A 27,955-nucleotide genomic window follows, 5' to 3' on the forward strand; every position below is an offset into this window, starting at 1 on the left:
GGTTAAAGGCCAGCCTAGGGATTGGTTGCTTCTAAATCAGGTTCCCATCCCTCATTCTGTCAGGTTCCATTCCCTCTGACCAGCAGGTTGATGGTGTGTGTATGTTTTGGTACAGAAAATCATTGTCTAAGGCTGCCCCCGAGCAGTGGTTGGCAACATAACCAGTACCCTTTGTGGGGGCTGTGGGCAGGGAATGCATCACAGCTGGAGTGAAGGGTACACTCATGTCCATAAGATTACAGGGGGATGGAGGTTATCCCCATTTTGAAACTGAGGAAATTGGAGCCAAAAGAGGTTAAGTACTTTGCGTAAAGTTACAGACTTAGTAGGTAGCAGAACCGTGATTTGAAGCCAGATTTATTTGAAGCCAGATTTATTTGAAGCCAGATTGACTTTATAGGCCATGACATGTTTTTCAATTTTGGGTTTTTCAAAGATGAGGTGGGGCCATATTGAAACTTCACGAACAGTACTGGCCCTTTCTTATTCTTGGAGAGACTGTAAGATTTCAGAACTGTTTTTCCTAGTGTCACACAGCCTGAGTAGCTTCCCATGTTTTCATCTTTAGGAAAATGCCTTCTAAGAAAGATTCTGAGTTTGCATTTATTGAAAATAAGTCGTTAGAACTCAATGCTCTGGAGTCAATACTGTCCTCACTATAGTACAACTAAATTCGGGATTGGAGTAGGGGTGGTTCTTCAGTTGAGAAGTCTCCTCCTGAGTTGGAGAACACTAGAACCGAGCATTCCTGAAGTAGATCCTGTGAGTCCTGCTCGTTTCCCCTTCACAGATTCTGTACACAGGTTCTTTTCCTCCTTCAGGGTTTTATGGCTACCCTCTAGCACATGGAGGCCTGAGACCAGGGCAGTAGGTGGGCACCTGGCACATGGTAGGCATACGATACATATTGGTTGGGTAACTGGATGAAAGTGGGTACCCATGTGGCTCCACTGCCTCTCCTCAGTTAGGTACCTTCCTGATGAATCACTCTTTCCTTGTGCTACAGATTTACCGTTTCTCTTTGTTCAAATTTTACCAGTCTTGGAAGAGAAGGCAAATTTTCTGTAACCTGTTTAGGGAATCTTTGGAATTCTGTTTGGGCTTCTCTAGTGGTTCAACATTCAACTTCTGTGGTTTTGACCATTTTTAATCTTGTAAATGAACTCTGGGAAAATGTTTGCAGTTGTCAACTCCTTCTCCTTCCTGCCTCCTCCCTTCTTTTGACATTGCCTCTTTGGTGGCGTTGTAGTGACAAACAAACAGTATAGATTTTGGAGCAGCCAAACAGACCTGAATTTAATTCTCTGCTCTGAAACATTCTGGCTGGGTGACCTTTGGCAAGTTACTCAGTCTCTCTGAGCTTGGGGCATGTACAAAAACACTTAGCATATTGCATGGCATATGGTAGTGTCTCAAGAAAAGTTACATGGTGCTAATATTATTATAATAATCAGGATAATTGCCACATTTCTTTCTCAGGGCTGTCAACGCTTCTTATTCCCAAAGGGGGGAGCTGTTAACTTTTGTCTGCAGCAACACAGTAATTACTGCAACACAGTAAGTAATGCAGCCTTAATGCATGGTCTTTTTGTTTATATTCTGTTGTCACCTTAGGGTTGGAAGCATTTCAAGTGTTTTAAAGCAAATTTTGTATGAAGATAATTATCATGCTTCTAATGTATTTGGGAGCTGAGGTATTTTAATTAATGATGTGCCAGCAACCCTTTCAAATAGGGTGAAGTGTGATTTTTAAGGCCTTCATCTGCTTGGTCATAATTAGGGACATTTGGAACGCTCACGCATAATATCTGCTGATTTGCACACTGTCATTAAGCAATCAGGACTGAGTGACCCAGTGACTACACTTTCATTGGATCAGGTTCCAATTGTTGAGACGGAGGGGCCTTCTGTGCTTTCTCCACCTCTCCCCTGCCCAATTTTTCCTATAACGTGTACTCACATTATGTGTTCATCTAAAACAACACTACTGTGCATATTTTTTCAAGGCCTTGATTTTTGTAGAATCCCTGTACTGCATTTTCTTTTTTCTTTTTCTTTTTTTTTTTTTGCCTTATGAACCAGTCTGGCCGAATCTCTGTTAGAAAGTAAAATCTTCATATGAGACAGATTGTTATGGGAGTGTTAAAGGTGATTAATAATGGAAATGAAAAAGATGAAGTTCATTCCATGAGGGAGGGAGAAGAAGAGTTCTTTGAGAACTGAAAGAGACTGTTGATTTCATATCTAAGCTCTGTAAAGAGAGGAACCGTGTTTGACTTGTTCACTGTTGTCTTCCTTGTACCTAGCACTGGTCCTGGTACAGAGTAGAATTTATTGAATAAGTTGGTGTGCAATGCATGCCACTTATGTAAATTACATTGGTATCTATAAGGACAGAGCCTAGGTCAGAATCTGGATCTCCAGGGCCCAAAAAGAACTATATGAAGAAGAGAATGAGGTAAAGAAGGCAAGAATTTAAAAAATCAACATAAATATATAAGGAATGTAAAAGAAAGTTACAAAATAAAAAAGGTAAGTTTTGCTCAGTAGCATTTTATATGGAAGAAATGTAGAGTATATGGATAAGTGGCATCGCATATTTCAGTGCTGCTATTTGATTATTTTTTTAAAAGCAGAAGTTGAGTAGCTACATGACAACTCTGCTATTGTTTGGTCTATATTGTTTTTTTAGTTTTGTCTACTAAACTGGGATGATTTTCAAGCTCAGAGTCTTCATTATTTTTTCCCCTTTCCAACTTAGGTTTATAAAGTTGCTGTGTTGAATTTCATAAATCTTTTTCTTGCTAGTAACACTGATTATGTAATTTCTAGTCTATTTTCATTTGTCAGATCCTTTGTACATTAAGTGGGTCAAAAGCTAGTATCTCAAGTATCTTCATTCAACAGGATTTTGAGTTTTAAGCCAGTCCTCCAAGCACATACTCTGTTGTGCAGTTTTCATGGACAAGATACTCTTTCTTTTTTTTTTTTTTTTTTTTTTGAGACGGAGTCTTGCTCTGTCATCCAGGCTGGAGTGCAGTGGCGCAATCTCGGCTCACTGCAAGCTCCGCCTCCCGGGTCCACGCCATTCTCCTGCCTCAGCCTCTCCGAGTAGCTGGGACTACAGGCGCCTGCCACCACGCCTGGCTAATTTTTTGTATTTTTAGTAGAGACGGGGTTTCACCGTGGTCTCGATCTCCTGACCTCGTGATCCGCCCGCCTCGGCCTCCCAAAGTGCTGGGATTACAAGCGTGAGCCACTACGCCCGGCCTACTCTTTCTTTTTCTACCCTCATGGCCACTCTCATTACAGACATCCAGAGGTGCCACAAGAGCCTCCTGGAGGAAGATTAGTATATGCTCCTTTAGTACTAGGGCACTTTCAGGCAACACAGTGAGTGCCATCCTTATGTCCTAAAGCTAGGTAAGGATTCTAACTCCTGAATCAGATCAAAGAGGAACCTGGTGGGGGGTGTTTTCTGGGATGGCGGTGGAGCCAGGGAGAGGACAGACATTTCCTGAGGAATAGGAGAACACAGATAATAGGAACAGATAATAGGAGAAGACATACCGAGACTGGGAAGAAAAAGAGGTTTAATTGGACTTAGAGTTCCATATGGCTGGGGAGGCCTTAGAATCATGGCGGGAGGTGAAAGGGACTTCTTACGTGGCAGCAGCAGGAGAAAATGAAGAAGCAAAAGCAGAAACCCCTGATAAACCCACCAGATCTTGTGAGACTTATTCACTGTCACGAGAATAGCATGGGAAAGCCTGGCCGCCATGATTCAATTACCTCCCCCTGGGTCCCTCCCACAACACGTGGGAATTCTGGGAGATACAATTCAAGTTGAAGTTTGGGGGCACAGCCAAACCATATCAACCTTGTTGATGTTTTTGCAGGTGAGTGCAACACTTGACTGTCAGATAATAATTGTAGCCCTTTAGTTGTGGAGAGAGATCTGTATTAGCTACCCACTCTAGGGCTGGAGCATGTATATAAGGGAGTCAGTTTAAGGAGTGTTTTTGGTGGTATATAGGATTTATTTCCCTAGCCTGGTTGACGTGGCAAGACTCTATCTTTTCAAAAATTTTAAAAAATTAGCTGAGCATGGTGGTACATGCCTGTGGTCCCAGCTACTGGGTTGGTGGTTGGGGTTGGGGGTCACCTAGGCGGGAGGATTGCTTGAGTCCAAGAGGTTGAGGCTGCAGTGAGTTGTGATTGTGCCACTACACTCTAGCCTAGGAAACAGATCGAGGCCCTGTCTCAAAACAAACAAACAAACAAACAAAAAAGGATATATTTCCTTTGGCTCATTATAACACATAATTGTGACTTCCGATTTTGTAGGCATCTAGAAAAATTAGTTTTGAAAATTTGTAGAGTATGCCTATAGATCTGTTTACCAATCCATCTGTAATTATTTATTGATCACATAACGTGTGACCAGGCCTAGCCAACCCCTGTTCATATAGAATAGTAAAATTTGGTCTATGGTTTTTTAACTGTCATTCTGTTTGTGATTTAGGTTATTAGGGAAAGCGCATTTACCCTGAAATCAAGACAGATAGCCTCTGGGAGTTCTGAGTGGAAATTCATCTGTTTCCTCTGTCATTTTAGAGAAGGTGCTGCACTTGTACTTTCAGCAGTGGATTATGCACAATCAACGGTGATGAATATATGAGCATTTTTAATTAGTCTTCATGCCCTGTGTCTAATGCAATCAGAAACCCTGTATCAGAGTAGAGATTTGTAATCAATCATTCATCATCTTCTGAGGCAGATATAAACCCATTTGCTTTTAGCCTGCAACTTAAAATATCTGCTTTAGAGAATTATTATTAACCAGGCAGATACCTGTAAATGAAGTATATTTTGAGCATGTAGACTTAAATCTCAAATTGCAGATTGCTCTGATTAAGTGTAATTGTGAGAATTAAGGTGTCTCTAGCTTTCAGTCTGTCCATAGAGAACCTACCAAAAGACAAAATAGTGTTAGATAAAGAGTATCAGACTGGCATTAAGGAAACCTGAATTCGAGGCCCACCTTTGCAAACTCCAGTTTTCTCATCTGTAAAATGAAAAGAGGATTGAAATAGCTGCTATTTAAGTTCTCACTATGTTATGTTAAAGGTATGTTACTTATAATAGAAACACTAATAGTAAACAACATCTGGGAACCATTTAATATGCCCATGGAGGCACATGGAGCTTCTATTGTGTCACCTTTCCCCATATTGCTCCTATGAGGTAGTTACTATAAAAAGGCTACCTCTGTCCTTAGCTTGGGAGTTCTTGTTGGGGAGGCTGATCTCTGTAAGCTAAAGATTTAGAGATGTCAGATATGAATCCACAATGATTATCTAAATAAAGATCATTGAATTCAACATAGAGTTCTACAGGGATGATTTTTTGTTTATCTTAGCGGGTCTGTCAAAATTCTGCAATTAAAGTAAAATTGACAAATTATATTTTCAAATTTAACTGACAACCAAGTAATTATAGTGTGTTTATCTGCTGTTAAAATAATTTTTCCTCCAAAAGTGAAATTCTAGAGAATCCAAGAACAAGTTAATCCTCAGTGTTGATTAGCAGCATTAGTGAGCATGGAGAAAATGGATCACTAGTTATTGGAGTATAAAGCAGTACAATTTTTGAGGAGCCTGTTAACATCAAAAGCCTTCAGATATTCATACCCTTTGAGCTGATGTTTCCACTTCTGGGATTCTAATTGAAGGGCAAAATCATGGGTATGTTCAAATGCTTAGTTAAAAGAATGTTCCTAGGCTGGGCATCGTGGCTCACACCTGTAATTCCAGCACTTGGGAGGCTGAGGCAGGAGGATCTCTTGAGCCCAGGAGTTCAAGACCAGCCTGGGCAGCATAAGGAGACTGTCTCTACAAAAAGTAAAAAAATCAGCCGGGTGTGGTGGTGCACACCTGTAGTCCCAGCTATGTGGAAGGCTGAGATGGAGAGGATTGCTTGAGCCCCGGAAGTCAAGGCTGCAGTGAGCTGTGATTGTGCCACTGCACTCCAGCCTGGGCAACAGAGCAAGACCCTGTCTCAAAGGAAAAAAAAAAAGAAGTTCCTTGCACAGTGTTTATGACACTGAAAACCTAAAAGCACACTAAATATCCAGCCATGAGCAGATTGGTTAAATAAACCTATTTAATGCCAAATATGTCATAAAATGGCACTCTCTGGGGACCAGCCTTTTTTCCTCCAATAATTAAAAAAATTAATCTAGTTATACTTATTAATTGTAGGAATTTAGAATATACAGATAAACAAAACTAAACACACACAATCCCACTTTCCAGAAGGAACCATTATTGACATTTCCAGTTATGTCCTTCTGGAATTTACACTATATGTACATATCTGTGTGCATATCTATGTGCATATGTGTATGTATGTCCATATTTATATGTGTATTTGTAACTACACACATAGAAATATGTGTTTAGTCCTTTCTCACCTGTTTACTTACTAACAATCATTCAGACTGTACAGTTTAATGAAACATTGGGATCATACCTTATTTGGCATTTGTTAAAGTTCCCAGTGCAGGAATAGTGCCTGGCCTGTAGAAGGAATTGAATAAATATTTGTGGAACAACTGAACATATCTTGACCATCATTCCAGGTTCACTGTTTAATTCCAAAAGATTATTTTCTTGACTAGGTAGAACTTCATAGTGTGTATGTACCACATTTAGTTGTTTCTAGTCTTTAAGTATAAGCCATTGCTGAAGTAAATGCTTTTGTCCCTTAATTTTCAACACATTACAATTTGTTCATTACAGTTAATACTCTAAAAATGGAATTGTTAGATAAAAGGTTATGTGTGTTTCTCACTTTTGGTAGCGTTGCCAAATGCCTTCTGGAAAGAGTGGGCCATTTTATATTCCCTGTGAAAGAATGCACTGTCTGAGTTCACACTTGAGAACATGAACTTTTTTTTCCCCCAATAAAAATGTTTATTGAGATAATTGTAGATTCACATGCTGTTGTAATAATTATACAGAGAGATCCTTCCTACACTTTGCCCAGTTTCCCTCAATGGTAACATTTTACAAAACTATGGCATAATATCATAACCAGGCTATTGACATTGATACAGTTCACACATCTTCCTTAGTTTTACTTGTGCTCTTTGTGTGTGCCCGCATTACATTCTATAAAGTTTGCCATCGGTGTAGGTTTGTGTATCTACCACCAAAGTCAACATACTGAATAGTTCCAACACTGTGTGGATCCCTTCTATTGCCCTGTTACAATCACACCACTTCCCTCCTGCCCTCCCTGCCCCCATCTTCTCGTACATCATCCCTAGCAACCATGAATCTATCCTCCATTTCTAAAATTTTATGGTTAAAAAATGTCATATAGGTGGAATCATACAGCATGAAACTATTTGAGATTGGCTTTTTTCGCTCAGCATAATTCCCTGGAGAGTCATTCAAGCTGTTGTTGGTATCAGTAGTTCATTACTTTTTATTGCTGAGTGGTATTTCATGGTATGGATATACAACAGTTTGTTTAACCATTTACCTATTAAAGGATATCTGAGCTGATTCTGGTTTTTGGCTCTTAGAAATAAAACTACTATGAACATTTGTGTGGGGGTTTTTGTGTTAACATAAGTTTTCCTTTCTCTGGGATTAATGCCCAGCAGGTCAGTTGCTGGATTGAACAGTAGTTACATGTTTGCTTTTTTATTTTTATTTGTTGTTTTTTGACACTGTCTTACTCTGTTGCCCAGGCTGGAGTACAGTGGCGTGAACACGGCTCACTGCAGCTTTGACTTCCCAGTCTCAAGCGGTCTTCCCACTTCAGCTTCCTGAATAGCTGGGACTACAGGTGGTCACCACTAACCCAGCTAATTATTTTTATTTTTTTCTGGTAGAGACAGAGTTTCACCATTTTGCCCGGGCTGGCCTTGAACTCCTGGGCTTATGTGATCCTCCCTCCTGAGCCTCCCAAAGTGCTGGGATCACAGGTGTGAGCCATTGTCCTGGGCCCATGTTTAGTTAAGAAACTGCCAAATGTTTTCCAGAGTGACTATACCATTTTATACTCTTACCAGCAAGTGATCTATTATCTCTGCATCTTTTCTGACATTTACTATTTTCACTATTTTTAATTTAAGTCATTCTGATAGATATGCAGTAATATATCTTTGTGGTTTTAATTTGCATTTCCCTAATAGCTAGTAATGTTGAACATTTTTCATGTACTTGTTTGCCTTCTGTATTTCCTCAGAATAATCTCTGTTCCTGTCTTTTGTCCCTTTTCTAATTTTTTACTGTTGAGTTTTGAGAGTTTAATATTTTAGACAGTAGTCCTTTTTCAAGTATGTGGTTTGCAGATATTTTCTGCCAGTCTGTAGTTTACCTTTTCATCTTCTTCACATGGGCTTTCATAGAGCAAAAGTTTTAAGTTTTGATGATGTTCAATTCATCAGTTTTTCGTTTTACGGATTGTGCTTGTGGTGTCAAGTCTAAGAACTCTTTTCCTAGCTGGTATGGACTTTTGGCTCATCCCTTAGAGACCCTCTAACATTGGTCATAATTTTGCAGCTTGAGGTAACTGTGTTAGGAATTGGGTTGGAATATCCTTTGCTTTATTAACAACTAGACTATTGTTTTTTCGTTTCTCATATCTTTAGTTGGAGAATGGTACAGCTCTCTATTTCAGGCTGTCAGAGCTTTTCTGAAATGTTACAATCCTGCTTCAGAATGGGGGCATCTCAGTCTTGGCATTCATCCCAGTCATAGCCTCTTTTGCCAATTCTTCCACAATTTCTGTAATTGTAACATGAAAAAGAACTCTTCATTCTGACCAGGAAGGATGGTGGTGAATGTGACAGTGGGGATTCATGGGTAAAGGATAAATGGCTTTAACTGAGTCAGAAGCAGCAAACTTCGAGGGGTTTGTATTTCATGTTCAGCACGTTCCCTTAGACCATAGTAGTAGTGGAGTATAAGGAGATGGTTGAGGGTGAACTCTTTAACCTGATGGCCTGGTTTTTCATCCTGGCTCTTCCCCTTGTTAGTTGTGTAAGCACAGGCATGTTTCTTAATCTCTCCTTTCATCAATTTCTTCAGTTGTAAAATGAGGATAATAATAATAGTACCTATCTCATAGCGTTGTTCTAGGATTAAGTTGTTACATGTAAAGTGCTTGGTACAGGGCCTGGTAACTGCTTATAGTTGTTAACATTTTTATTATTTCACCTCTTGCATCTGTCCTGTCACGTGAAGTGCTTTTTAAAATGCAGATTCCTGGATTTCCATTCCCAGACCTTCCAAATCAGAATCTGGAGGGATAGGGCCCTAGGAATTGCATTTCAGAAAGATTCCCACATGGTTCTTAGGAATGCTAAAGTTTTTGAATAGTTACCTTGAGCCATTACTATTTCTCCATGGTAAGTGAGCTCTTTAGTCTTTCTTTAGAGATGTGATTGGGTACTTCTGCAAAAGTGCATACCTCCTCTCTAAGAACACTTCTGGTGTTGCCAGAAACTAACCAAACTTTCTATACAGAGTCAAGTTATGGCGGAACTGTGTATCTGGCTGGCTCAGTGGCATGCAAACTGGGGTCATAGAGAGACCATAGAATGTGATGGGTTCTATGACAAACTAGAGCATGAATGTTATATTCAAAGGCCTCCAAATGAAAATAAAACATAAACCTGTGGGCTGGATTCAGTATTCTGGCTGCCAATTTGTAATAGTTTTACATAGGTATGGAGCAGTGTCTTTAGGTGAGGTTGGGAGGGAGAATATAAATTTGCAAATCTCTTTGTCAATTTTCTTGTAAGTGTGCTGCTCAAGGCCAGTATTTTTTCTACCAGCCTTTCTATTAGGGATTATTGTCCAGTGTAAATATTGCAAATTAAACTCTGGGGATAACCTTAGGCTATATAGATAGCAGTATATGCTTCCTTTTTCAAAAACAATGACTCTGTAGCACTTCTCCCACAAAGGATGTGGCAGAAAGCCACAGGTATTCCCTCTCTGAGAGACTTAACTGATACTTTCTTTAAGCAAGAATAATCTTGATTAAAGTTACTAAGTTAGAGGCTAGCTTTTGAGAATACAACTGACTTCTTTTATAGTACAGTAGACATGGCTGGGCATAGTGGCTCACGCCTGTAATCTCAGCACTTTGGGAGGCCGAGGCGGGCGGATCATCTGAGGTCAGGAGTTCAAGACTAGCCTGGCCAACATGGTGAAAATAAAAAATTAGCCGGGTATGATGGTGGGTGCCTCTAATCCCAGCTATTAGGAAGGCTGGGGCAGGAGAATAGCTTGAACCTGGGAGGCGGAGGTTGCAGTGAGCTGAGATCGCACGACTGCACTCCAGCCTGGGAGGCAGAGGGAGACTCTGTCAAAAAAAAAAAAAAAAAAAAGAAAATACAGTGGACATTCTCTTAACCAATCTGTGTGGTTCCCTGGTTTACCATTCTCTCTAGAAAGTACATTGACTCATGCCCACTCCCTGCTGAGTGCCCTGTCTGGTAGGCTATTTCCCATGTGTGCTCAAGGTTCCAAACTTTTCCTCCCACTGCTGATTTGTGTGCACTGTTACAGTAATTACATAGTTTCATTAAATAACATGTATACTGATGAAATGTGTGTGTGAAAAGGAAATTGTTTATTTTGATGAAGTTGAATTCTTTGGAAAGACTAAAGGCAAATTGCCATAAGATACTGGTGTCAAATTGGATGTGGAAGAGAGAACTCTAAATGATTGGGAAAGATGTCTAAAATATGGAAAGATTCTACACTGAGTTGATTCATACTGAGGTTTTTCTCAACTTCAAGTAACCTAAATAGGAAGTTAGGTTTATGCAAGAAAGACAACTTTGAACTTCAATCAGTAGACCTGTACTTAAAGAAATAGCCTTGGCCTATGTGAAAATGTTGGCAAATAAATTTGCTTTTTTAAGTTTCATGATTAAATATTTAAGACAGGAACATATGTGTCATTTTTTAAAATGATTGTGTACCCTAAATAGTATTTTCTCTTAATCTACAAACCATCATCCCAGTTGCAATAGGATTTCTGTAGTTCCATCCCACAGAGCTATATTGCTAATAAAATAGAGTAGTTGACCAAGACTAGCCTGCAGCCAACTTGGGAAGAGGATCTCTTTTTACAGAAAACAGTGCTTTCAAAAGCAGAGTATCCAGAAATACCTTATATATTTTTCTAAGTTTGATCACTTTATACCTTAGTTCTACCTAGTTTTAGCTTTTCAAATACTTAAATGTAAGTAAGTATACATTTCATAAAATGGTAAAATCAGCATTTTATCTTCCTGTGAAAAATTTCTCATTAAATGATGCTTATTCAATATGAAGTGATTCATTTTTAAGCTCAAAGGTGTTCAGAATACTCTACAGCAGTAAAATTGGGTATAATAAACTATCCTTACTTCAGACATGAACTGATAAAGAGTTTCTTATATAAGATCCTAGTGGTAAAAATAAGTTTAGAAAATAAAAAATATTAACAGTCAGCTTATATGGCCAAATCTTTGTTCTGCTCCCATTGTATTTTCTGGGTGTGTTTTGCTCTCCTGAGTCAGGCAGGCTGCTTTGCTGCTTAGGTTATTCCCAGACTTCTCAGGGCTCCAGGAGCATGAGCTTCTATGGCTTCCTGGTCCAATGTTCCCCCCCAGGCAGTGATATTGAAGGTAGAACAGAGAAGACAATTTGGATAAACAACTGCATAAAAATTTTCCTTATCTTGACTTTGGCTCCAGTCCATGAGTGAGACACAGTAGAATAATACCCTCTTGCTTTTTGAGTATGTACGTACCCCCTAAAGCTAACCAGTGAGTCATCAGCAGACTACTTGATGAAGCTAGTGTTGTTACTTTTCTCTAGGGTGTTCATCTCTTCCCATTAAGGATTTTTTTTAAAGATATGCTACACTGGTTTTTAGACCCTCTCTTGCATTAGTAACAAAAAGACTAGAGATCATTATTTATTACCTGCGATGGTAAGTACCCAGGAATATTTGTTGACTGAATGAATTGGTTTGCCAATCTCAACAGACTTGTATTTGCTAATAACCCTGAGTGAAGAAGGACATTATCAGTTAATAAAGCATTAAGTTGAGAGTGAGAATGTTAATGCAGGCATAATATAGTAAAATTGCCTGGCCTGAGCTGGTAATTGGAGTTTAGCCACTGCATATACATTTTTACAGTCCTTCATGTTTCTTTCTCTTTTCCATCACGAGAGCTCATTCTTTTGAGACTCATGTCTGTGTCATCACCATCCAATAATATTCATTAAGCTCCTGCATGCTGAGTACTGCTGGGTTTCATCCCTTTTAATGAGTGTGACGTTTATGTTGAAGGATAGGCTTTTATGTAACACTGCTTTGTCCTGGAAGGAGTAATCTGTGAGTACACATGATTTTGGCACACTGTTTTCCTCAGTTCAGTGAGCTAATTAGATCAATCACATATTTTTGTTGGCAAGCTCTGGCTGCCTCTTTAAAACAAGGGGTAAATCAACGTGCCTTTATTCTGAGAGATGTTATCAGACCTGGGCTCTGTCGGTAGTAGCCATTAGTGCCTTCTTTTATCTTGATTTTGTAAATAGTTGCTCCTTTACACAGTAGATGTTTATGCTCCACGATTCCTTGCTAATTACACTTTTGTCACTTACTACAGTACGCCTTTTCGGTCATCAAGCATTGCTTATGCAGAGTACAATTGAGACAGCCAAGTAAAAAGGGGTCCCTGGAGAATCTCTGACTGGCCTGTGCACTGGGAGGATGGGGTGGAGCCCTGGGAAGTTCACACCATTTGCAGTGGGAAGGAGCCTGGCCTCTCCATTCCTGTTAAGAGGAACCTCTCTCACTTTGTTGAGAGGTTTTCTTTTTTTTCTTTTTTGCCCGGTAAATTCCGTTCCCCTTCACCCTTCAAAGTATGTGTGTGGCTAACTTTTCCTGGTTGTATGACAAGAACCCAGTTTTTTCTACAACACAGTGTTGTGTGTGTGGTGCTCTGTTTTGTGCTGCTCTTGGTTAGGTTTTTAAACAATGCTTTAAAAATAAGTAATTGCACAAAACAACATTTAAGGAAATCAAAATACATGGAAACATTTTTTTGTCCGGCCGTTGGTGGAATGTGACTTGTTCCCTCCACATTCCCCCCTCTTTTTTTATTCCCAGTATGAAGTATTTATAAGCTCTCTTAATTTTCCCTTCAAAGTGACGTTGATTTGTCCAACTCTATATTCTCTTTGCTATCACCAGGCTTAGTCCCTCATCACTGTACTACCTGCTTTACCTGCAGTATTCTCTCTCTCTCTCAACAGCCTCTTTTGCCTCATGCCAACTTATCCCATGTTTATCTGCCACACCCATTTCCTTACATCCCTCTTTTGTCCTATAATGACTTTGCTCAGAATTCTTTATTATTATTATTATACCTTAAGTTTTAGGCTACATGTGCACAACGTGCAGTTTGTTACATATGTATACATGTGCCATGTTGGTGTGCTGCACCCATTAACTCGTCATTTAGCATTAGGTATATCTCCTAATGCTATCCCTCCCCTCTCCCCCCACCCCACAACAGTCCCCAGTGTGTGATGTTCCCCTTCCTGTGTCCATGTGTTCTCATTGTTCAGTTCCCACCTATGAGTGAGAACATGCGGTGTTTGGTTTTTGTCCTTGTGATAGTTTGCTCAGAATGATAGTTTCCAGCTTCATCCATGTCCCTACAAAGGACATGAACTCATCATTTTTTATGGCTGCATAGTATTCCATGGTGTATATGTGCCACATTTTCTTAATCCAGTCTATCATTGTTGGACATTTGGGTTGGTTCCAAGTCTTTGCTATTGTGAATAGTGCCACAATCAACATACGTGTGCATGTGTCTTTATAGCAGCATGATTTATAATCCTTTGGGTATATACCCAGTAATGGGATGGCTGGGTCAAATGGTATTTCTAGTTCTAGATCCCTGAGGAATCGCCACACTGACTTCCACAATGGTTGAACTAGTTTACAGTCCCACCAACAGTGTAAAAGTGTTCCTATTTCTCCACATCCTCTCCAGCACCTGTTGTTTCCTGATCTTTTAATGATCACCATTCTAACTGGTGTGAGATGGTATCTCATTGTGGTTTGCTCAGAATTCTTTATGAGCTCCCAGTTGCCTCATGAACTAGCCCCTGACTCCCTTGCCTGGCTCTCATTACTCGGTTCCATGCATTCTGTCAGTGGCAGTTCCTGCTCCTCAAAAGTCAGTTGTCTTCCCCGGGGGCAATAAGCTTGTTTTCCGCTCCCTACAGCATGGCACCATGGTTAAGAGCATGGGGGAGCAGATTTGCTTGAGATCAAATGCTGGTTCCGCCACTTACTTCAGGAAGCCAACCTCTCTGTGCCTTAGATTTCTCATCTATAAATTGGGCACAATGCTAGTCCATCCTTCATATACTTCTGAGGTGTGAGTTGTGTTATGTATCTGACACATAGTAAGAATTTAGCAAAAGGGTGAACTACTGTTGTTATTATGTTGCCTAAAATGCCCTTCTAATAATTATGTTAGCACTTATGTATTGCTACTATGTGTTAGATAGGCACTGTCCTGAAACTCTTTCCTATGTGAATTTATTTAGCTCTTACAATAACTCCATGAGGAAAGAACTGGTACCCCATTTTATAGATGAGAAAACTGAGGCACAGAGTTGGAGTGACTTGCCTAACCTCATCCAGCAGATGTGGCAGGGCTAAGATTTGAACCTAGGAAATCCAGCTCTAGAGTCTGTGCTCTTAAGCACTGTATTATAAACCTAAATTCTCCTCGTGTGATAAACATTCTGTCAAGTGTACCCCCTCCAAAACTATATGCTTAGCCCACCACCGCCAGCCCATAGTGATGGCTTTCTGAACTCCTAATGCATTTAATAGGCATAGAAAAGCTAAAGCCTTCATTGTTTTGTATCCTGCAGTCCTGTATATATATGAAAAAATTCTTTGATTATAATTATTGCATGCTATAATAGAGAATTTGGAATATGGAGACACCAAAGAATAAAATACAGTACACCTGGAGATAACTACTATTCACAGGTTGTCTGTGTTCCTAAACTTATTTGTAAATATTATACATATATCTTTCACAATATAGGGCATTATACATACACACATTATACGTAATTGTGGTCATACCATGTATATAATTTTGTGTCTTGCTTTTTTTGCTTAATATTATAGTGTGAGCATTTGCCTGTCATTAAATATTCTAAGTCACCATTATAATGAATGCAAACAATTTAATTTGTTATTTAGTCTGTCTGTAGTGGACATATTGTTTCCTTCTAATTTTTTATAACTACAAACATTTCTACAATTAAATGGATCAAAGATTGTGGCTTAAAAAAGACTTCTGGTATGTTTGCAAAATTGCCTTTCAACAGATTGTATCTATTTATTACTTCTTCTGTAGTGGAAAACTCTAGGGTGTTTCAAGGCACCCACTGATTGTGAAAATTTTGATGCATCTTTGCTAATGTGATAGATGATCTAGGGCAATTGTCATGGCTCAAATTGCATTGAACCAAAGTGCTTAGGGTAATGAGCACATGGTATTCCATGAGTACTTATTTGGTTAATTCTCAATAGTGATGTGGTGGGATTTGTAGAATTCTAAGATTCATAAACTGGAGGACACGGGACAAAATCATTTACTAAAGCTCCATATTTTGAAGATAAAGTGAGACAGAGTAGTGAAGTAACTGTCCAAGTTTGTATAGCTGGTTGGGAGCAGAGTAAGTATTACGTTTCTAGTTTTCAAGCTCTGATTGTTTTCACTATGTCACATTGTTTTTCACTTACCTTAACCCATTGACCCCGATCTGGCTTCACTTACAGTGAGACATAGCTGCCCAAACTTGGAGGTGCAGCTTATGACCATATATCAAAATAATCAATGTTTTCAACACTTTGGGTCTAAGATACAGGGATTCTGATTAACCTCACCAAACAGTCCAACTTTGTCATTATTTAATTTCTCCTTTTCCTGCTTAGAGCTTCCCAGGTGCCAATGTTTAAGATCAAATGGAGGGAATGTGAAGATGGGGACCTGAAATATGGCCTGTCCCTCACAGACTGAGACCTCAGACTCTGTGATGCTGTTTAGTGCTTTGTGCTTGGAAATAGGATCTTAGGGGTTATGGGTTTAGGTGGTAGTTGCAATGTCTGGCTGTGTGGCCTTTCCCCTCTTCTACCAGGGTATTGAGAAAAGGAAATCCATGGAAGCTGGGTCAGCTTGACTTAATCTTGCCTCTGGAACCAGTTCTGTGAGCTGTCATCTTAATACAGCCTTGCTCTGCAGGTTCAGAGGTGTGGAAGTTGGGAGGCTGAGGCAGGAGTTTGTCTTGAGCCCAGGAGTTTGAGACCAGCCTGTGTAACATAGGGAGACCCCTATCTACAAAAAAATACAAAAATTAGCCAGGTGTGGTAGTGTGCACCTGTAAAGCTACTTGGAGAGGCTGAAGTGGGAGGACCACTTGAGCTCTGGAGGGCAAAGCTGCAGTGAGCTGTGATCATGCCACTGCACTCCAGCCTGGGCAACACAGTGGGACTCTGTCTAAAAACAAAAAGTGTGGAAGTCCTCACTGCCCTCACTATTTTTGCATTTCCCCAAAAAGCAGTTGGTTTCCCAGAAAGGTCTGGGTAGTATGGATTAATATTTCTATGTATCGATAATGTGGAATGAAAAGTAAATGCAATGACTTTTTGCAGTTTAATCTTTCTTTGATATTGTGTTAATTAAGCCATAAAAAAGTTAGTAGTTTCAAGGCAGAACATACATGTTAAATTCATATCCACCCATATTGCTAGTAAGATTGACTAAAATTTCCAAGGCAAAATATTTCCTTATCCTTCTTTTTTTTTTTTTTTTTTTTTTGAGACAGAGTCTCGCTCTATCTCCCAGGCTGGAGCGCAATGGCACGATCTCGGCTCATTGCTACCTCCGCCTCCCGGGTTCAAGCAGTTCTCCTGCCTCAGCCTCCCGAGTAGCTGGGACTACAGGTGCCCACCGCCACGCCCGGCTAATTTTTTGTATTTTTAGTAGAGATGGGGTTTCACCGTGTTAGCCAGGATGGTCTCGATCTCCTGACCTCATGATCCGCCTGCCTCGGTCTCCCAGAGTGCTGGGATTACAGGCGTGAGCCACCACCCCCGGCCTCCTTATCCTTCTTAGTTTTCAGAATAACCTATCTGTATCACTCCTCCTGTCCTTAACAAAGAACAAAGGATGTAACTAGTTGATTATAAGAATTATTTTGAATTAAAATTTCCCTATTAAAAAAATTGAAAAACCTGCTTTGAAAAATGTCTCACCTTCAGGGAAAGGTGAATGCCTGAATGCTGTTATGCTGTTTATTATGCTTTTGGATGAGAAACTTTATTCACTCAAATATGGTTTTTTTTTTTTTTTTTTTTTTTTTTTTTTTTTTTTTTTTGAGATGGAGTCTTGCTCTGTCGCCCAGGCTGGAGTGCAGTGGCGCAATCTCGGCTCACTGCAAGCTCCGCCTCCCGGGTTCACGCCATTCTCCTGCCTCAGCCTCTCCGAGTAGCTGGGACTACAGGCGCCCACCACCACGCCCGGCTAATTTTTTGTATTTTTTAGTAGAGACGGGGTTTCACCGTGGTCTCGATCTCCTGACCTCGTGATCTGCCCGCCTCGGCCTCCCAAAGTGCTGGGATTACAAGCGTGAGCCACCGCGCCCGGCCTTCACTCAAATATTTCTTAAGGACCCATGTGATGGTAAATTATAAGTGTCAACTTGACTGGATTAAGAGATACCTAGATAGTAAAGTGTCACTTCTGGGTGTGTCTGTGCGGTGTTCCCAGAGGAGATCAGTACGTGGGTGGGTGGACAGACCAGTGAGGTAGATCTGCCCTGAGTGTGGGTGTGGAACATCCAATCTGCTGGAGGCCCAGATAGACAGAAAAGGCAGAGAAAAGGTGATTTCCTCTCTCTCTCTCTCTCTCTCTCTCTCTCTCTCTCCTGAAGCTGAGACACTCTTCTTTTCCTGCTCTTTGACATCAAACTCCAGGCTCTCCAGCCTTTGGACTCCAGGATTTATACCAGCAGCCCCCCACTACCCCACTCACAGGTTCTCAGGCCTTTGGCCTTAGACGAAGAATTATAACATTGGCTTTCCTGGTTCTGAGGCTTTCAGACTTGGCCTGAGCCACACTACTGGCATCCAAGGTCTCCAGCTTGCAGATGGGCTCCTGTGGGACTTCTTGGCCTCTATAATTGCATGAGCTAATTCCCCTAGTAAATACTCTCTCGTCTATCTATCTATCTGTCTGGAGAACTCTCACTGATACAGACTACTATGTGATATTCATTGTGTAAGGCATTGGGGATATAGCAGTGAACAAAATGTAGACCTTGCTTTCAGAGTTTGTAGCCTTGAGGAGCAAAAAGACAAGTTCTTTTGGGAATTCTTCCTAGAAGTGGAGACATCTAGGCTGAGACCTGAGGAGTGAGAAATCTCAGTTACCCAGGACTGTAGAATATGTCTACCATGATTGGATCTGGAAATGGGAAAGTGGGGATTCAGTATTTGGCTTGACTGTTAATGTGGATATACACACACAACATGTTAAAGAAGGAGAACCATGAGTATATTTAGGTTTAATAACAGAGTCTTTATCTCAAAAAATGTTTTCTGCTACTTTAGAGCCTAAATTTTGTTTCTTCAGGTGGGCTGGCCTCAAGAGGTAGGGGGAGATTGAAGGTCTCAGGTTCCAATCATAAAGACATTCTCCTTGGTCCCCACTTCATCAGTTCCAGCAGCACCCGCCACCCCCTGCCTTGCTACTTGTTCCTTAGTTTGAAAACTGCATGGCAGTTTTTTCTCTAAGTTGGCAGTTCTGATTAGAGTGGATTACTGCTACTCGGAAACCAGGAGAGAATAGTGTGACATGCTTTTGTGCAGTGGTACCCTTGATTGGCTATATCTTGTCCCCTGAAGAGTTGTCATAAAGGGCTGTAGGCCATCAGTTGCATCCTGTATGTGTGAGCAGAGGCAGAAGTACCTGCAGATACAGTGCTGGTGATATGTTAGAAAGAAGGTATGTCTGAAACAGTCAAGACACACTTCTCTATTTTAGTGTGTAAATGGTAGCTCCAAGATAAAAGCCACCCTGCAGAGAGGCCATAGGCTCACAGAAAGGTAAGGCTGAAGCTATAAGATCACCTAGTCTAATGCTCTTAGAACTTTCTTAAACACTCTTTTCCCCCCCAAAAAAAAACCTTCTGTGGAAATCCAGAATATAAATTTGATAAAAAGCAGTGAATTGACACCTTAGAGAGTTTTAATATTCACCATTTTTAAAAATATGTAAAGTACCGCTCCTCCCCAAAGCTCTTGGATTCTGGTAGGCACAGATGGAAAAATAGCTCATAGTAATGGCTCACTTTTTTATTAGTACTTGCAGTGAGAAAGACTCTGTGCCAGGCTGGGCGCAGTGGCTCATGCCTGTAATCCCAGCACTTTTGGAGGCCAAGGCAGGTGGATCACCTGAGTTCAGGAGTTCGAGACCAGCCTGTCCAACATGGCGAAACCCCGTCTCTACTAAAAACATAAAAATTAGCCGGGCATGGTGGCGGGTGCTTGTAATCCCAGCTACTCAGGAGGCTGAGGCAGGAGAATCACTTGAACCTGGGAGGTAGAGGTTGCAGTGAGCCGAAATCACACCACTGCACTCCAGCCTGGGCCACAGAGTGAGACTTCCTCTCAAAAGAAAAAAAAAAAAGATTGTGCTGAGCACTTACCCGCAGTGTCACGTTTAATCTCCCCTGCAGTCCCATGAGGTAGGCACCATTATGATCACCTCTATTTTACAGATGAGGCGTTAAGCTTAGAGTGGTTTAATGTCCTGCTGAAGGTTACATGGCTAGTAAGTGATAGAACTTGTGCTTGAATCTGGGTCTCCGTGACTAACCACTCAATGCCTTTAATTAATAATCTAGTGGACTCTTATCACTAGATGCCACAGGTTCATGCCAGCACCAGCACTGGGACCCAGGAATTCATACTCCTGGTCTAGTGTTCTTTGTGCTACACCAAAATAGATAACTGCTTTGGAAATATCAGAGTAATATTTAATAAGTGAGCTAGTTCCATGGAAACAGTTTTATCAGAGGCCTTTGAACCAGAGTGACTCCATTTTGAATAGGGGCTGGGTAAAATAAGGCTGAGACTTGCTGGGCTGCATTTCTAGTAAGTTAGGCATTCTAAGTCACAGGATAAGATAGGAGGTCAGCACTAGTTATAGATCATAAAGACCTTGCTGATAAAACAGGTTGCAGTGAAAAAGCCAGCTAAAACCCACCAAAACCAAGACCAAAACCAAGATGGCAATGAAAGTGACCTCTGGTTGTCCTCACTGCTACACTCCCATCAGCACCATGACAGTTTACAAATGACATGGCAATGTCAGAAAGTTACCCTATATGGCCAGGGACAATGGCTCATGCCTGTAATCCCAGCACTTTGGGAGGCTGAGGTGGATAGATCACCTGAGATCAGGAGTTCGAGACCAGCCTGGCCAACATGGCACCACCCCATCTCTACTAAAAATGCTAAAATTAGCCAGGCGTGGTGGCACACACCTGTAATCCCAGCTATTTGGTGTTAGAAATGCAAAATGTTTGTTCCCCGGTGCTGTAAAGAAATAGCACTCGAACATAAATTTAATTTTCTCAGCAAGGCAACTTTTACTTTCTGCAGAAAGGGTGCCCCTCGCAGATGGAACAATGGTGAGAGCACACTTGGACAGGGGAGGGGCAGGAGTTCTTATTCCTGACACAGGTAGCCCCTACTGCTGTGTCATTCTCCTATTGGCTAGGGTTGGACTGCACAGTCTAAACTAAATACGATTGGCTATTTTAAAGAGGGCAGGGGTATGAGCCAGGGTGGCGGGGTGAGTAGTTTGGAGGGAAGGACGGTTAGGAACAGGTGATTAAAGGTGACTTAGGTCACAGTGACAGAGTGAGACTCTGTCTCAAAAAAAAAAAAAAAGTTACCCTATATGGTGAGAAAAGGGGAGGAACCCTCAGCTCTGGGAATTACTCATGTCTTTCTCAGGAAACTCATGAATAATCCACCTTTTGTTTAGTATATAATCAAAAAATAAGCATAAAAATGGTCAATCAGCCACCCTCAGGGCTGCTCTGCCTATGGAGTAACCATTCTTTATTCCTTCACTTTCTTAATAAACTTGCTTTCACTTTACTCTATGGACTCACCTTGAATTCTTGCATGAGATCCAAGAGCCCTCTCTTGGGGTCTGGACCAGGACCCCTTTCTGGTAAGTTTCCTTAAAAATAAATGTAGTATGGGACACATGTTCTTTTTTAAATGTAGCTTAAATAAGACTAGCCTGTAGTCTTTGAGAGATGAGTATGTGTTAAAGTAAAGGGGAAAATTTCTCCTTCCTTCTCTTTTCTCCCTTACTCTCTACCTTTTGTAATGAGAAGACTTGAAAAACCTTTAAAAAGGGTTTATTTTTGAAAGAACAAGTGAGTGACAGGATGATTTTTCTTGTTCTCCAGGTTGTTGGTATTTATTTGTCTGCCTGTTTATATTTAAGTTTTCTATTTTTAATTTTTGTGGGTACATAGTAGGTGTATGTATTTATGGGGTACATGAGCTGTTTTGTTACAGGCATGCAATGTAAAATAATCACATAATAGATAATGGGGTATCCATCCCTCAAACATTCATCCTTCATGTTACAAACAATCCAATTGTACTCTGATTTTAAAATGCACAATTAAATTATTATTGACTGTAAATCACCCTGCTATGCTATCAAAGAGTAGGTCTTATTCATTCTTTCTATTTTTTGTACCCATTAGCCATCTCCATCTCGCCCTCAACCCCTATGTGTGTATTTTTAAATTAGCCAAATTACCTAGTAGCCTCATATGAAGAGTAAATAGTGTTAAAGTGGTAATGTAAGTACGTAGAGTAAAAGCCCGTTTTTGTGTTAATTCTTAAGATTGGTTTGGGGTCATTTAGAACTATTAAAAGTGGAATATTAGAAAATATTGATTGAACTTACTGAAACAGCTTTGGTGTGTTTTTGTTAGTTTGCCTAGCAAAGGTAATATTCTTTCCTGGTTTGAAGGCTTGTACCATTTAAAAGATTTCTGAATTTAAAAAACTAATATTTTCCCTCTCTCTAAGTGTCTTTAATAACCTTAGATATGTAGTTTCTTGGTTGATGGATACTGGTGGTTCTAGTTGCTTGACATCCTGGGATGCAGACTCTGAGGTGGAGATTTGCATGCAGGAGTTTGTTAGGGTACATTCTCTGAATCAGCACCTGTCAGGGAGAGAAGCAGGAGTGTGCAGAGGATGATGGCGGACTACCATCAAGTCCTTTGTAAGGCCTAGGCTGACCCTACAGGAAGCTCTGAAACTGGGTTGACTCTCTCAGAGTTGTCCTGAATTGGGGATGGGTGCAACATCCTCCTTTAGTCATGGATATGAACTGCCCTTAATGGGGAGGGCTTAATCATGGGCAAAGCAGCTCTCTTTGGCAGAGGGGAAATTCTGGAGAGGGCTGACAGCCAACAGCACTCCTGGCAGCTGGGAGAATAAATTTTTTGGTACTGGAGGGATTTAGGGGGACCTGAGAGCATCCATTACAGTGCTATTAAAGCTTGAAATTTAGTAAAAGGGTAGGGGAAGTGGACAAAAGGTCATCAGATAATCTCTGTGTGATGAACATAGTGTTAAGGTAGATAGGTAATTGTACAAGTACAACTAAGATTCACTGCCATCCCCATCAAGATACCAATGACTTTCTTCACAGAATAGGAAAAAACTACTTTAAAGTTCATATGGAACCAAAAAAGAGCCTGCATTGCCAAGACAATCCTAAGCCAAAAGAATAAAGCTGGAGGCATCACACTACCTGACTTCAAACTATACTATAAGGCTACAGTAACCAAAACAGCATGGTACTGGTACCAAAACAGAGATATAGACCAATGAAACAGAACAGAGCCCTCAGAAATAACACCACACATCTACAACCATCTGATCTTTGACAAACCTGACAAAAACAAGAAATGGGGAAAGGATTCCCTATTTAATAAATGGTGCTGGAAAAACTGGCTAGCCATATGTAGAAAGCTGAAACTGGATCCCTTCCTTACACCTTGTACAAAAATTAATTCAAGATGGCTTAAAGACTTAAATGTTAGACCTAAAACCTTAAAAACCCTAGAAGAAAACCTAGACAATACCATTCAGGACATAGGCATGGGCAAGGACTTCATGTCTAAAACACCAAAAGCAATGGCAACAACGGCCAAAATTGACAAATGGGATCTAATTAAACTAAAGAGCTTCTGCACAGCAAAAGAAACTACCATCAGAGTGAATAGGCAACCTACAGAATGGGGGAAAATTTTTGCAATCTACCCGTCTGACAAAGGGCTAATATCCAGAATCTACAAAGAACTTAAACAAATTTACAAGAAAAAATCAAACAACCCCATCACAAAGTGGGCAAAGGATATGAACAGACACTTTTCAAAAGAAGACATTTATGCAGCCAAAAGACACATGAAAAAGTGCTCATCATCACTGGTCATCAGAGAAATGCAAATGAAAACCACAATGAGATACCATCTCACACCAGTTAGAATGGTGATCATTAAAAAGTCAGGAAACAACAGGTGCTGGAGAGAATGTGGAGAAATAGGAATGCTTTTACACTGTTGGTGGGACTGTAAACTAGTTCAACCATTGTGGAAGACAGTGTGGCAATTCCTCAGGGATCTAGAACTAGAAATACCATTTGACCCAGTGATCCCATTACTGGATATATACCCAAAGTATTATAAATAAATCATGCTACTATAAAGACACATGCACATGTATGTTTATTGTGGCACTATTCACAATAGCAAAGACTTGGAACCAACCCAAATGTCCATCAATGATAGACTGGATTAAGAAAATGTGGCACATATACACCATGGAATACTATGCAGCCATAGAAAAGGATGAGTTCATGTTCTTTGCAGGGACATGGATGAAGCTGGAAACTATCATTCTGAGCAAACTATCACAAGGACAGAAAACCAAACACCGCATGTTCTCACTCATAGGTGGGAATTGAACAATGAGAACACTTGGATACAGGGTGGGGAACATCACACCCCAGGGCCTGTCGTGGGGTGGGGGGATGGGGGAGGGATAGCATTAGGAGGAATACCTAATGTAAATGACGAATTAATGGGTGCAGCAAACCAACATGGCACATGTATACTTATGTAACAAACCTGCACGTTGTGCATATGTACCCTAGAACTTAAAGTGTCATTAAAAAAAAAAGAAAAAACAAAAACAAAAACAAAAAGATATAATCCGTTAACAGATCCATTTCTCCCGGGTGTGTGTGTATGTGTGTGTTTATGTTAAGGAGGTTTGGTACATAACCCTGTAAAAATAGAATGACCTTTCTTACACAATTTATTTGATTAATGATGTGATTTGTTCTAGTGTTTAATTCCAAACCTGGCCAAGCCACAGATCTTTAAATTGCACATACAGGAATGTGCTTTGTATTATAATTATCTGAGGAAAAATCTGGGACTATGCTGCATGGAGAAGATGAACATGATCTACAGAAATTTTATAAAGCCAGGAGTCAAATTGCAGAATCTGATCCACAGTGGGAGATTTAATATGAAGATCAATGATTAATAACCTGCATTTTTATTTATAATATCACATGGTTTTATATTTCATAAACAATTACAAGAAAAGTACATATAATTAAATCTTAATTTGCTAATTTAAATTGTATAAAAACAGGGAATATATACAACTGAATTTATGGATATTCCTTGTATTATTGATCAGTATCTGCCATATGAAAGGGAAGAAACAAAAATGTTTTGAGTGTGCATTTTGGGTAATTTATCTTTCAATACAGTTAATGTATCCTTTCCTTTAGAATAAAGTAATTAATTGAGATACTTTAAGTGATTAATATTTCGTGTTTTTTTCTTTTTACTGGTAGGATAATCAGTTTTGTTTATATTTCTAACATGTATTAGAATTACTAACCAGTTGGACTTGATTTGTATAACTAGACTTGACTTAACCAGGGAAATGGAATATCTGTAGTGGCTGAAATGCCAAGTTTCTAGACTGTTTGAATGATACATTGTGGTGGTAGCAATGACTAGTAAACCAGTTGTTACAGCTTCTTCAAGTCATTGTTTTGCCTATTTCCAATCTTTTAATCTGTCTAAAAGTTGGATTTGTGATAGGTGAAAGTTCCAAGACCCCGTTCTGATGACCTTATGGCCAAGCAAACAAACAAACAAAAAACAAATGTAGAGGTTTCCTTAGAGACTGAACTGCAGGAAGTCACATCACGTTTTTATCAGCACTCTTTTTATTTGCTTAGGTGAATTGCTTCCTTGTATCACCCTCGGATCTATTCCTATGCAAGCAAGGTATTTATGCAGGAGCTCCTTCCTGGTAAAGCCATTCCTAACCCCCTCTTATGATCACAGCTGCCCATTGACTCTTGGCTCCCATCCAGTCCTCCCAGTCCTCTGACTTTTCTTCTTACTACCCATGTGGCCAGTCACTTTTCTCTAGGCTTCAGTTTCTTCCTCTGTAAATGGGGATGACACCCTACCTCAGTGGGTGGTTGTAAGAATTGAATAGACGATTTAGTGTGGTGCCTGGCACAGAGTAAGTGCCCAGTAAGCAGTGGCTTTTCTCACTGGTGGCTGTTACTGTTATCTGCTGATGCAAACGCCTCTCCATAGTAAGCTGCTTATTCCCTGACGCCTGGGACTAGATTTTATTCACATCCCCACACTGCACATCTTGGGCTCTTGGATTAAATGCTTACTAAATCAATATGTGAATAACATAAAAATGTGATCCCTACCTTCAAGGAGACCAGACTCTGGTTCTGAAATAATCACAGCACAAAGCAGAAACTACATCACCACAGGGAGATGTAGTTAAACTAAAAGGTTTAGAGGAGAAAGATATTAATAGGCAGGTTTAAGGCAGGTACTTAGTAGGCACTTCGTTCAGCACGGTGTTTTTGATGTTGGTAGCCAAAGGTTTTGGGATGCTGAAAATTTTTGGACATGTTCTATTTCTACTGTGAATTTTACACCCTTCAATTTTAATGACAACTTGTTCTTTTAACTGCACATGTGACGGGGATGGACAGAGTGCTCCCTTTTAGCCCACACAGGTGGAATTAAATCTGAGGGCATCTGTTAAAAGCATCCAGTTTCTTTTTATACTTTTGCAACCATTTACTAAATATGTTTTCATTTCTTCTGGTTTGCTATTAGACTGAATATATACACTTGTAGTTAGTGTGTGTAGATAATTCAAACATTTTTGCTTTTTTAAGACTTCCGTTATATAGTTATTCTACTTAATGACTTTGAAAAGATTCTTTCTCCAGGGAGAGAGAGCCAAACTGGAATTAATTATTTTTTAATCACTTTTTTGGGATAGTATATTCTGCTTTGTGGTTCTCCCCCCAATCACATAAGCTAGATTTATGAGAGAAATCATAGGGGGCTCTGTTCAGGCAGTTACTTGTTTGATTCCCCTAGAGGCATTGGCTCTTTGATCTTCTACTAGTATAGCTCCTCTGATCTTTTATTCTGTAAGGTGTTTGTGTCTCTGTATGATGGATGTTTCACTGACCCAAGTAAATGGAAGAAAATTTTCTCTAGCCTTTAAATGTATTGCTTTCCTTGTTCTTTCAAAAAACATACTTTTCTTGGGTAAGAACATTTTAGAGGCATCTGGCATCAAATCAACAGAATTGTGGCCTTTAATGGAATTTGAGGCACTGTGAAGTGGTTTGATTGGTAAGAATCCATTTTTGTTTCTTTCTCCTTGACTATGCCCCCCCTTACACAATAACAAAAACAACTCTCCTCCTCCTCCTATTTTTTTGAAACAAGAGTATCTGATTTCATTGAATTCTGTATTTTTTTATTTTACTTTTTTGAAATAAGAAAGTTCTTAAAAGGTTTTTATTGTCACTTTTATTTTCTTCCTTGAAGGGGAGGAAAAACTCTCAACTGTGTACAGAGTAAATTAAATTATGAGAAAAATAACCTATGGAGTTAAACAAGATGAACTGAGGTTTTGGAACAAATCTAAGAATTGCCTTGATGTTGTAGATAGTTTAACCCATGACTCAGAGATATATTAGTCACTTTGATAGACTGTTGATTTGACTAATTACCCTGAAGGCTGGCTGGCTGACTGAATTGCTCAAGTCAGCTAGTAATTTTGATCAAATCAACGAGTAATTATGGTTTTGTGCAAGCAACAAATATAGAATACTGATTATGTTAGACTAAAGAAGATGTCATTGTGATATAATCATATAAAATATTTACTTTAAGCACCATAGTGTCCCTTTTATTTTTTTCTTACTCTAAGGTTTACATTCTCAGAACTTATAATAGAAAAGGTTGTGGCAGCTTTTCGAAGAGAATAGTTTTATTCTCTTGGTAAACAATGTATAAATGTGAACGATTCTCTGGTGCTAAGGTAAATACTCCTTATATTTTAAGTGTACTTTAATTATAATATGCATATTTTTGGGAGCCTTCAGAACTAAATATGGTCAGATTTTTAAAGCTGAAAGTTCTCTAGAGAGGAGCAACTTATATGGGAGAGCTGGAAGCTACTGCTGCTAATTTCCTTACCAGTTCATTATATAATTATTAATATTAGTATGATCAGGTCTACCTAAAATCCAAATGCTTGTATTTGTTTGGTTTCTATTCTATCATCATCCTTTCCCTCACTTTTGAAAATTCTTTCTACAGAGGATGATGTTTATTATTGAATTCTAATT

General features: G+C 39.8%; 1 protein-coding gene across 3 annotated transcripts in view; it reads left to right on the plus strand.

Annotated features, from left to right (window-relative positions):
- The window catches only part of FAM160A1 (family with sequence similarity 160 member A1), a 263,019-nt gene that overhangs the window by 113,253 nt on the left and 121,811 nt on the right, over nucleotides 1-27,955 (plus strand). Inside the window, exon 2 of one of the 3 annotated variants that reach the window (XM_030816239.1) lies at nucleotides 1,480-1,557. The exons of the other annotated variants lie outside the window; for them this stretch is intronic. The gene's annotated coding sequence lies outside the window, so the exon portion shown is untranslated. The remainder of the gene's footprint in view (nucleotides 1-1,479; nucleotides 1,558-27,955) is intronic. 3 annotated transcript variants of the gene reach the window in all.

This window comes from Nomascus leucogenys, chromosome 7b (assembly GCF_006542625.1).
Source record: "Nomascus leucogenys isolate Asia chromosome 7b, Asia_NLE_v1, whole genome shotgun sequence".
Lineage (NCBI taxonomy): Eukaryota > Metazoa > Chordata > Mammalia > Primates > Hylobatidae > Nomascus > Nomascus leucogenys.